We start from the raw sequence: 11,572 nt of genomic DNA, 5'->3' as shown, positions 1-11,572 counted from the left end.
ATCTGCTCACATTCTATCCCGTTCCGGGTTGCTTCCAGGCTTCGAGCTGGGTCCGCAGAGCATCGGAGCCGTCCCACCAGCTATTGGTGCTTTCTCTCCCCTCAGGCGAGCCCAAAGTCATTCTTTGGAATTTAAGCAATCATAAAGCTACCTCTGAGCTAATCCAGAAGACTTTTGAAATTCTGTTAGCATTCTTAGTTTTTAAGCTCATTTTTCAGTTTCGAGATTTGAACCTAGGCCTTCGTACTGAGCTAAAACCCCAGCCCTTTTCATTTTTCACTTTGAGATAGGGTTTAACGGAATCATTAAGTTGCTCAGGCTGAGCTTGAATTTGTGATGCTCCTGCCTCAACGTCCCAGAGTCCTTGAGATTACAAGTGTGTGCCACCATGCCACACTTCACCTGAAAATTTGTATTTGCCCGAGTATGTCAAGACACTTGCCATCATTTCAAATATTTGAATTCCATAGGAAACTTTGACCACACGTCCTATTCCTGTCTATCTATGGTGAAATTTTCCCTTTCTTTTTGTTGTTTTATAAATAATATTCTCTTGTCTGCAATGTGCAATTATAGATTTCATTTATTATTCCCGTGTGAATAAAACAAATGAACTGCAATATTTTATTTATAAAACAGCATTCTTATGTTGCTATTTGATTTCTTTTTTTATTTCTTATAATATTCAGAAAAAGTCATCTAATATAAAGAATATATTTTCATAAATTCTTGGAATGAACATGCTTTCTCTTATTTTTGACTTTAAACATAGACATCAGTATATATTATGGCTGCAGTTCCTTGCTATTATAAACACAAATTTTCTCATAATTTTCTGAATATTAAAGAACAAAGAGTGCTACCCACAATATTATTTAGTTGAATTGCCTCCCGGGTTATATAGTAGAGCTCATCTTATAGGTGATAAAATGACAAAGCATCTTGCATTTCTGTCACTCGCTCTGGGATGTGCGCGGAAGAACAAGATGTATAGTCCTGTAGTACCGTCGTAAAGATTCACACGAATTGTTCCTTTCTTTCAGATAGCTGCTACTTTCCTCTGTGTCACATACTGTCATTAAATTCTCCACCCTCGCTATTACGGCTTCCATTACCACCCACATGGCACCACAGCTTTATCCATGGGTGGCAGATGTTACCACCATATGTCATCCGATCAATTTTCCATTCAAGGGTAATGTAATGTTTGGGGGAAAGCCAACTCACACGTTAGTAAAGGCTGTCTCTGTAGTCTTTACCAGCCATAAATGCAAGCATCCTTTCAACTTCTTGGCTCTGATATTTAACCAAAAAATCCAGCGGGGATCTTAGAGGCACTTTGCGTGTTTTCATGTTAGTTGGGCTTTTTCTCTCACTGTCACCTGCCAAATTATTCCCTATGAAAGAGGATGGCATATTATTTTGTTTCTTCTACTTTTATGTATTTCAGAATATTCTGGACAGAGAATCATTTGATAGGTGAATAGTAAAGGAGTGTTTACCTCTCAGGTCTGGCACATGAGGCTATTACTATTCATTTAATTTTAGGATTTATATCATCTCCTTACTGCCAGAAGTTAGCATTACTCAGAGTTTGGAGTTCTTATTCAATATTATTATAAGGAGCAGCTAAAGTTAAGGGAAGAACAATTTGCTTGTGTAGCTCTGATTTGTGCCCTCTCTCCTCTCGGTCTATCATTTTCCCTGGTGCTCTCGGGCTCTCTTGCTCTCTCTCGTTCTCTTTCTTTCTTTGATTTCTTATTGTTTCTCCATTTTCTCCTAACTCTGTGTCAGCCTTTCTGTAGGTTTGTATCTTTTCATATTTATGGAACATCTGTGATTTGCTAGCCACCATGTTATGCTGTGTGTATTTAAATATTAAATGAAATATAATTCTTCCAAGACTTTTAAAGCTTGAAAAAGCACCTTAAATTACTTTGAAACCAGTCCAGTATAAATCACTCATTTTCCATGCTCATGCTGCGTAACTAAGAAGCAGAATGTGTGGGAGGTGAAAAAGTGGAAACAACTACCTGTTTTTATTGTTCGTGAAAATATCCCCTTAAGTGTGCAAACTACCTGCAATTTGGTAAAGGCATTTTTGTTTATTATTTTAAAGACTCAGATTATATCCTATTTCAATTTTTATCAATTACAAGTGATCCAAATCTCATGATCCAATTCTTTCAAAACATCTAAATTCCATTGATCACTTTTTCCAGGTATTGCATGTTGCTTTTCACCTGCAATAACCAATTCTTACTGTGACATTTCAAGTGTAGAGAAGCTAAATTTTTATATAAAATGATTATTTCTTCTTTTTAAAACAATTCTCATTTAATTCCCTTCTAGAAAACTGGTTGATTGTATGTGTGTGTGTGTGTGTATGTGTGTGTGTGTGTGTGTGTTTTGTCAATTTGAAACAATGTTTTTAGAAACCAGCCTCAAGCGATAACCATTTGCTAAGTTACACCTGATGCTTAAACATCACAATCTTTGAAAACTTACATGATTGTTTTTAACTTATTTTTACTGATTCCTAACCAAAATCACCAACTTTTTAAAAAATTAATTTTATTGGTACATTTAAGGTATACAACATGACATTCATCATCACCAACTATTTTTATTTTCATGCTGACTTGTTAAGTTTATCTTGGTTTATTTATTAAACTATTTTCTAGGAGTAAAAGTGGAATCAGAAAACAGATATTTTACTGTTTTTCAAAAACATTTTTTATTATAGTTCAAATTTTCATAAAACTAACTCGTCCTTGGCAGTTCTTTTTGAGTTCCATTTATTATTAAAATCCACGATCTTCCTCTTCACCGTGTATTCCTCTGAGATACCTTTCCAGAGCAGGAAGTGTGAATGCTGTTTTAAGGTGGATGGATCTTTACACACTGAGTAATTTAACACTAGTTATACAACATATATCTGTATGATACAGAGATATATTATGTATATTTTCCTTAAAATATAGTTTTTCTCCAACGGAATGGAATTTCCATTAACTCAGAATGCTTCTTTTGTTTACTCCGGTATTTTAGAACCCAGAACAGTGTCTTCACAGAAAAATGCTGAAAACGTATTTGAATTCATACTCATAGAAATACGTTGCTCTTTTTTTGTGGGCTACCTATGATACACTCTTATTAATTTCCACTGACTGAGTGGTTTTATAGAACAAAATTGAGCATCTCTTATTGTCTGTGTTTGCTACAGCATTCTCACATAGGCACAGGCCGTACTGGTCTCCTGGCATCTCTGAAAATTCAGAGTAACTATTTCGGTCAGTTGCAACAAATTTTACCCTTGAGTTCTCACAAATATTTGGACCGCTGCCATATAGTTTTGCTGATCTGTTTAATCCTGTGTACTAATTAAATTAGGAGAAATCTTAGTTCTCTTTATCAATTTTTGATCTGACAATTGCTAGTTTCAAATTAAAAAGCCAGTGGAGGAATACTTTTAATGACTTCCTCAAGGAAGACTGTCATGAAAAATGACATATTGTATTTTATTTTTGTACCTTGATACAAGACCAGACAGGCTCAATAGTATCTCTGATCTTTCAGCTCTCCTTTTTCTTTTTATCTTTGCAAGTTTGATTCTTTATAAGGATCTTCTTGCTTTTCAACTACATAATTTTTGATGCATCAGGATTGCCGTTTCTCAAGCTCTTAAAAATTCCATTTTTGATTTATTTTTAATTTCAAAAACATTGAATTTATGAAGATAAACCCTTTAGGTAGGTCTAAAGAATTTTTACTTAATCATTGTCTGTGGCAAACCTCATTTCTTTCTCAGATGTCATATTATCCTAAAACCTTCTGACCACTGCTCGAAGGAGGAAACCTCACACTGATAATACATGAAAAACAAAGTTCCTTCTTATTACAATCTGCTCTAATTTGGGACTTCTTAAACAATGGTAATTCTTTTACTCTTCTTTTAAGTTATTTTTATTTTCTAGTTTGTTTGTTTGGTTTTTGTTGTTGTTGTTGTTTTTTGGTACCTGGATTGAACTCGGGTCCTTGCGCTTGCAAGGCAGGCCACCAAACCGCTGAGCTAAATCCCCGGCCCTATTTCCTAGTTTTTGAAGAGCTCTGCCCCCATCATGGTATTCAACCTTTAATTTTATATTTCCTTGATCATAAAAGATTTTTGAAATCAGACGTGCTTTCTGAAGATCTGTTATTCTTCTTCTGACAAGCAGAGCAATACACAGCAGGGCACCAGCACTCATCCATAGCCCACCTGTCACTGATCCTTTGGAAAATGTCTCCCACCGACCATGCCAGCCTCTCCTACTGCTGGTATTCTGTCCGTCAGTGACAAGATCCTCTTTCTGGCTCTGTTTCTATTCGGGGTTTTTTTTGCTGTTGTTTGTTTGTTTGTTTTTGTTTCTAACAGGAGCAACAATTGGGTGACAAATGAGCTGGAAGATTTTGGTTCTGGTTATGTGTAAAGCACTGAACTCGTCTCCATTTCTTCCGCCCCATTCATTTCACAGCCACTGCAGTCTGTCTGCAGCTCCTGACCACTTCACAGAAACTGATCACTTTCATTTCACCAAGAACTAAAAGCCAAACACAGCAGACAACAATGCTTTTATACGTAAATATGCTGTGACTCAGATAAGAATCTTGTTAAAAGGAAGACTGCGTTTAGATTACTGTGATTCTGAGTAATGCCTTAGATTCTACATTAGAACCAGCTCACAGAGGATGTTTAAGCCAATGTCACGGCAGGGCCCTTGATTTCACCACAACCTTTTGTAGGACAGCTTCCTAGAATTCTCAATTCTTCTGAATTTGCTTCACTTTTCTGACTCTCCTGGTTAAGTTCTCCTCCTAAGAATTTTCATTCTACTCATTCTGTTTTCTTTAAAAGTAATCCCCAGAGTTTCTTTCTCAATTTACTTCTCTTCTTCCTAGAGTGATGACTCTTGTTCTTTCATTTACAAGGAGAGTTAACCAGGAAATTTATTAAAAATGGAACTCCCTCATATCTCCTCCATAGATTTTGATCCAATAGAAAGACCTTATCAGAGGTAAAATTGAGGTCCATCAGTCTTCAGTTTTAATTCTCTCTTTTTTTTTTAGGAAAACATTTATTGGTACATTTTAGATTACATGATGATAACATTCAACATAGGGAATTTGTACCAGTGCATGGCCTGGAGAAGAAGCAAGATACTTCCATTTTAATTCGGATAAAGCCTCTCTTTTAAAAAAGGTATTACATTGTTTATAATTAAGGTATCCACACGAAGTCAAGATACGTCATAGATAGAAAAAACGGTTACAAAAGAGAACCGATTCACACATCCATCCTCTCACACAGCTACTACTTTTTCTTTGTTTTTGTGGTAAGAGTAAGTAAAATCTACTTATTTAATATGTCTCATATATAGTACAATTGTATTAGCTACAATGATAATGTTGTAGATTAAATTTCTGGATCAGTTTATCCTACGTATCTGCTACTTTGTGTCTTCTAAACTACTTCTAACCTCACCATACATTCTCTCCCTACAATGTTTATGGCAACCATTGCTTTGTTCTATATCTCTGTATATTGCATTCTGTGTTTTAAAGATTCTACTAACATGTAAGAATTTGCAATTTGTTTCTTTGTGACTGGCTTATTTCACTTAGTGTGACATTAATCCAGGTTCATACATGCTGTGACCAGTGAGAGGATCTCATTCTTTTTCAAGGTGGCATAATATTCTATTGTACACATATACGACATTTAAAAAAATCTATGCATACAATGACAGACATTTAATATGTTTCCTATATCTTGCTATTGTGAATAATATTGAAACAATCATGGAAGCACAGGTATTTTACTATACTGATTTTCTTTAGGTGTGCACTCAAAGCAGTGATTGTTGATCATGTGGTAGTTTTACATTTGGTTTTCTGAAGAGTCTCCACACTGTTTTCTATAAATCTACATTAGCATCAATAATTCCCTTTTCTTCATTTTCTCACCAACATTCATCTTTGACATTTTAATAACACTTATCTATGATAGTTTGGATCTTCAGTGTTCCTCAAAGGCTCTGTGCTGTTGAAGGCGTGGTCCCACTCCAGCTTGTCATTTGCAAAGTGGTGAAACTTTTAGTATGTGGGGCCTAGGAGCAGGAAATTATGTAATTAGGTGCATGTCCTTGAAAGAAATAACGGAACTCCAGTTCTTTGTCTTTTTCTTTTCTTCTTGGTATCCATGAGTGGAGGAGCTCCCTCTGTCATACGCCCCCAACAGAATGTAATGCCAAGCCACAAGGCCAAGCAAGAGCGGACTGAAATTGCTGATACTGTGAGCAAAATTAAACCTTTCCCTTTGTAAGGTGATTGTCTCAGGTATTATGTTATCAAGATGCAAAGCTGACCTAACCATCATCCTACAGTAAAGCTCATAGTACTTTTGATTCACCTTTCCTTGTTGATTGATGATGACCTTTTCAAATGCCTATTGGCTGTTTTTATGTCTTCTTTGAAGAAAATGTATTTTCAGGTTGTTTGTTCATTTTTGCACAGGTGTTTTTCCACTACTGAGTTATCTATTTTCTTTATAAAGTTTGTGTATTCATCCTTTAGGGCACTTTTCACCTTTCATTGCTTTAATCCTATCATAGATGACAATTTCTAAACCAGACCTATACCCCATATTTATCCACTAGTTCACCTATGTACTAATTATGCAATATCTAGCAAAAAAACATTTTAAGAGTTTATGTCCAGAAAACACTTGTCTATGAGTCCTTGTCTATATGAATCGTTGGTATCAAAATCAATTGGGAAACTTGCTAAAAATCACTGACTTACAAACCATTTTAATGCTGACTCTGTCTGGCATAAGGCTTGTGGTATTGTATTTTTTTCTCATTGAGTTTATTGGTACATTTTAGGTATACAGTACAGTCACATTCATCACTGGGATCTTGTATCTTTACATGACAGGTCTTGGTTCTCATTTTTTCCCCCCTATCCCTGCCCTCCCTTCACCTCCTCCTCCCTTACCTATTTACAAATATTTTATTTCCATTTATTCATTTTCTCATTTTTCCTTTTCCCTTATTACCTTTCCCCTACCCCTTCCCATTCCCACTTCCCCTACACCCTTTTCTTCCTATTTCACATTATCAATTATATCATTAGGATCTTATGTGCCATTATAGTTTTTCACACCAGAGAAACTGTTCAGTATTTATACAGGTGTAACTTGTTTATTTCACTTAGGAGTATATCCTCAATATATATCCATTTTCCTATGAATGACTCTATTTTCTCATTCTTTATGGCTTAGTAGTATTCCATTTTATAGAAAAAACACATCTTCTTTATCCAGTTTCCAACTGATGGGCAGATGGGCTGTTTCCAAGTTTTAGCTATTACAAACTGTGTCGCTATAAACATAGGTGTGCATATATCTCTGTGATATGATTCTTTTAGTTCTTTTGCAAAGATACCCAGAAGAGGGATGGCTGGGTCAAATGGAACCTCCAGTCCAAGCTCTTTGAGGTATCTCCATATTGATTTCCACAGTGGTTGCACCAGTCTGCACTTCCACCAACAATGGAGAAGGGCTCCTTTCTCCCCACAACCCGCCAACATTTGTTATTGTGTGATTTCTCGATAGCAGCCATTCTTTGTGGGGTGAGGTGGAATCTCAGTGTTGTTTTCATCTGCATCTCTCAAATGACCAGTGATATGGAACATTTTTTCATCTATTTACTTGCTGCTTTTTCTTCTTTGTCTGAGAAATGTCTGTTCATTTCAGATGCCCATTTTTGAATCAGGTCTTTATATTGAGGGGGGAGCTGATTTTTTATTTTTAATAAGCCTTCATGTAATATTACCGAACCACTTCAAGAAATGTTGTCTCTCCAACTGGGAATGGTGGTGCACATCTGCAATCTCAGCCCTGGGGAGACAGAGGCAAAAGGAGTTCCAGGCCAGCCTGGGCTACATAGTGAGTTCCGGGCCAGACTGAGCTATACATAGTGAGACCCTGTCTCAAAGGAAAGAAAACAAAACAAAAACAAAAATGTCTCTCCCAAAGATTCACCTGGCTCTTCCTAACAGCAGGACTACATAGTCTTTGGAGGCACCTTCCTCAATAGAAGGTTTAGGGTGTGAGAATAAGGGATAGTTGAACTTTCCTCATAATCTCTAGCAAAGCTCAAACAATTCTAAATAACAATGCAAACTAAAATCAGTGTTTGGCTCTGCCCTGACTTGCTTTTCTTTTCCTTTTGCAGTGCTAGAGATCAAACCCAGGACTTCATACATGCTGTGCAAGGGCTTCCTCAGTGAGCTGTGTCCCTGTCCCCAGTACATTTCTATCTGAAGGCAGTTATACATCAGATCACCAGCCACTGCCCTCCCAACAAAATTCCCATATGCCCTTTTATACAGTTATTTCTGCACTACCGTGGTTTGCCTTTATACTAGTTATGTTTCAAAATAAGGAATACAGGGCCGGGGATTTAGCTCAGTGGGGCTGCCACCTGCCTCACAAGCTCAAGGACCCGAGTTCGATCCCCAACCAAAACATTCGAACCCTTTACCAAATAATAATAATAATAATAATAATAATAATAATAATAATAAGGAATACATTCATGGGCCCCCTCTCTTTATAAGAAGGAACATTCATGGGCCCCCTCTCTTTTCAGACTTTTCATATGAAGACACACTATTAATTTAAGAAATTGAATGAAAAAGCCTATAAAAACCTCAATGAGGACAGTATACATCCCCATAGTGAAGATAGTATCCATTAGTATTGATGAAAGTCATTAATTTTTGTTTTCTAAGGAAACTTTTCTTCAGACCACCTCCACTAGAGGCAACTCAATTAATAGCATTTGTATCATAAAGAGTCCTGGTTTACATTTTTTAAAAATTAGCCTCTGCACTACAGATGAATTTTATTAGTTGCCTTAGAAAATTCTAATTTGGGGTTTTCTTCTTTGTCCTTTTACTCAGGTTATGCTTTTTAGTGCTTTCGTGCAATTCTGTTTCCCAGGGTTATTAGAATAAAATTAGACTTCAATAAGTCATTTCAAGAGGAGGCAACTAAGTGGTTAATCCTTTTGAAATCTTTAACAAATCACATTATTCTCAGACTGAGGCTGGCATTTAAGGAATCAGAAATAACACAATCCACATAACTTTGATATATATGAATGGTTTTTATAAAACATACATTTTTACACTGAGTAGGCCCTTAGCCTCATTTTGAGTGGAAACATTGTCAGCGGTTGTAATGCAAACAGTGTGCGACATCAATGTTTTGATCCATTGGAATCTTGTCTCTATGCAAACGTTATATTCATGTTTTGTGTCCTTGTTCTATCTGCACATCACAATGTGCAATAAGGAGATAAAAATTTTTTTCACTTAAAAAAAATCAATGGAAGCTGAAAGGACAAGCAATTTACTCAGATTTTAGCACGAGTGTTTTGGCTTTGATTCCAGGAGCTTGAGGCACTGATTCACGCTAGATTTCTAAACACAAACAGGAAACATTTTACTTCAGCTGAGGTCACCAGCAGACATTTCCCACAGCTTGGAGTTATTCTTTGACATATCTTTAATCCTTGCTTTTCTCTCCACAGTTCTCCTTTCCGCCGCCTCCCTCTCTCAGCTGCAGGGATTTATGCTCTGCAAGAATGGGGGTGGGAGGGAACAAGGCAGGGGAGCGAGAAGGGAGCAGGAGCTGGAGAACGCCGGGATCTGGCTTTTGTTATTGGTTGGCTGCCGCCTGATGGGTAGAGGAGGGAGGAGTGAATTCTCTTCAGTGTGTTCTGACGGCGCCGAAGTCCAGAAACCATATTACAGGTAAGAGCAGAAATATTATATATAAAAAAGAACGGAATATTCTTTGTTGTGTTTTTAAAAGAGAATGTTTCTCAATTCTTATTGAAAAAGGGTATGCTATGAAAATTATTCTGACTACATTTCCAGAAAATATGCCCTTTTATTACTTGAAGAAGCTGTGCAGTGAGCTGTTCTTTCTCTACAAAACCCTCTGCTGATTAAAAACAAAACAAAAAAACCAAACAAACCCCAAACACCAGAGGCATCTGTAACCTGGATGACTTAGCAGTTGTTATTGAAGAAAACTGTTAGGTAAAACGAGTCTTCATGTGTCGTTTTAATCCTTTTTTGCATTGAAACTTGTATTATTGGGAATCAAAGGAGGAATGAAAAAGCTTGGTAAATTCCACAGGTTCTGAGAAAATGGAGCCTTATCTGAATATACAATATAAATTCAATGTAGTGTCTTTTAATACTTACAATACGGTATGTGGTTTAGGAAATATATTTTTACACATCGTAGACTCTTACGCTAATTTAGAATGAATGATTTGTGTGTATTTAAGTCCTTTTGCTGAACTTACTCCCCTCGCTTAATCTCGTGCTTTTTGAGTAAATATATCATTCGATCAATAAATATTAAGCTCAGTCGTCTTTCTGTGCTTACTGACGTGTGGGATCATTTTCATTTTAAAAACTAAGAAACTAAATGTGAAAAAATAAACATTTCGGTAAAAAAATAGCATTTTTAGCAGGCAAGCTTCACTGGTAGTTTTACTTATCAATCAGGTGTATCTAGATAAGAATTCCATCACAGCATTTGTATCGCTGGCTATATCTTCAAGATTATTTTCAGCATCTCTGAAGTTTTTATTTTGCTAGTTGCTTATATTTCCTAACATAGCCTTTTATTTTCCTCTAGCAAAAATGAGGAAGATTTATAAATATATACAATGAATGACACACTTATAATAAAGACAAATGAAAAATATTTTTAATTTCAAGTATTTTAATCATATACTGATTTTAATCCATAAGTATAGATCATTAAGGTTGAGATTCTTCCATTAAAATTAAGCTGGGAAAATATTGTTATAGACTTGGCTATTAATACCTGTTGATTATAATAAATGAAAGTTTTTGCTTGATATAAATGACATATTTATATAGGTTGGAATGCTTCTTTTGATTTAATCATAGACTAGTAGAAGTGACTATATATTTTAAAGGATCTTTTGGTCTTGTTTTTGCTTTCTGCTTTTGTTTGGGATAAACATTTGTCTTTAAAGAGATACAGCTTTTGCAAAATTGAAATAAATGGGCATGAAAAACTACTGGATACTGAGTAAAGATTATCTAAATGAATAAAGAATTTCCTTAAACTTCCTAAATATACTATAGTTAATATTTTTACACACTTATATGTCATAATGACCCAAATACTGGTACAAATACTCTTGCATGGCTTAATTTGAACCTTTTCTGATTTAAAAAATGAAATAATATTGAAATTTCACTGTTTCAAATATTTATAGATTTTTTTCTAATTCTGGTTTTTCCGAGCAAAATGACTGTTGAATTTAATCCACCCCACCTAGCAGATTAGATTGTGAGGCAATATACAAAACCAGAGAGTCACCTCCTGAAATGTGTTGGTGAGAAATTAAGTCAATGAAACTACATGTTTTAGAAATTACAAATTCTGAGCAAAGCTACCTCTAGGAATGAA

At 35.7% G+C, this 11,572-nt stretch overlaps 1 protein-coding gene across 1 annotated transcript in view; it reads left to right on the top strand.

Moving 5' to 3' along the window:
• Window positions 1-9,775: 9,775 nt before the first annotated feature.
• The window catches only part of Csrnp3 (cysteine and serine rich nuclear protein 3), a 176,531-nt gene continuing 174,734 nt past the window's right edge, over window positions 9,776-11,572 (top strand). The window contains exon 1 of the mRNA XM_010606882.3: window positions 9,776-9,864. The gene's annotated coding sequence lies outside the window, so the exon portion shown is untranslated. The remainder of the gene's footprint in view (window positions 9,865-11,572) is intronic.

Source organism: Fukomys damarensis, unplaced genomic scaffold (assembly GCF_012274545.1).
Source record: "Fukomys damarensis isolate Sample0158 unplaced genomic scaffold, DMR_v1.0_HiC HiC_scaffold_26, whole genome shotgun sequence".
In the NCBI taxonomy this organism is placed as follows: Eukaryota; Metazoa; Chordata; class Mammalia; order Rodentia; family Bathyergidae; genus Fukomys; species Fukomys damarensis.
Note: the sequence above shows the minus strand (reverse complement) of the source record. Positions and strands in the feature narration are given on the sequence as shown.